Consider the following 1,152-nt stretch of genomic DNA (forward strand, 5'->3'; position numbering starts at 1 on the left):
AAAAAAGCTCTCTCATACACGTACAGTATGATTTTCTGTCCGGTGATAGTCTATTTAGACCGTTTACATTGTCAACAATCCAACTGTTTAAAATCCGAAACCAACAAATAACTCATCCAATTCAATGAGTGTTATGACATTGTTTTAAACTAATAAAAACATATCAATGAGCACATGTTCCTTCGTTACAATGAACATGCATGTAGTTTATTTAGACACCTGCCAGTAGTGCATCGGCTGTGTATGAATCCGCCACTCAAATAGGCCCCAGAGCCAATGCACTGCTTCTTCCTGTTTGCTATGAACTACAGTGCTCAGCTGCTTTGGGAAATTACTGAAATATATATATATATATATATATATATATATATATATATATATCTTTTACGATCTTCAGTATCGTATTGCCGCAGACAGGCGAGGGCTAACACATTGTTGGTTTTGATCTTTCCATGGGGTTTGATGACAATATTGGAAATATAGAATTTTACCGATAATGTTTTATTCATTGCATGTCCTAAAAACTCTGCTCTGTAGAGTAAATATAACAGCTGGGCCTAAACTTAAATACGGTAATGTTCTTTACCCACAATTCAGTGTTGTAGTCCTGTTGACTACGAATCATGACTCTTCCCGTGTACTTTACATCACAGCTATGTGCAGACAGTTTTCCTTTCATTCCTCTCCCTGGAGGAACATCATTTGGCAAATTAGTCCACAGTGTCATCAAGTCGGTATTACTCTCTTCAGAACCGGTTATTATTCACTTTAAAAGAAACCACCACTATGCAACGGTAACATAACAAACATATGATGCAGACTTGATGCTGGAGGGAAATGATACACAACCAATGGCTGCATGGAACTATAGCAACAAATATTCCACAAAAACAATGGTAATCTAAAACTATGGCATGCATTTGAAAGCGATCAGAACAACTACAGAATCCCTGAGAGGCAAGTGAGAAGAAAATGTATTCTGCTGATCCATTTTCTAAATCTGATCTCAATAATGTGTGCTTATGACTGGGTGGAAAAAAACACGTTTTGGCAGGATAATCCATCAGGATCATTTTCAGGATGAAGTTGTAGTTGTAATGCTCATTTTGTCCACGGGAGGCAGAAGTGAAACCATACCCAATGTTCTAAAAA

This window comes from Cyclopterus lumpus, chromosome 17 (genome assembly GCF_009769545.1).
Source record: "Cyclopterus lumpus isolate fCycLum1 chromosome 17, fCycLum1.pri, whole genome shotgun sequence".
In the NCBI taxonomy this organism is placed as follows: Eukaryota; Metazoa; Chordata; class Actinopteri; order Perciformes; family Cyclopteridae; genus Cyclopterus; species Cyclopterus lumpus.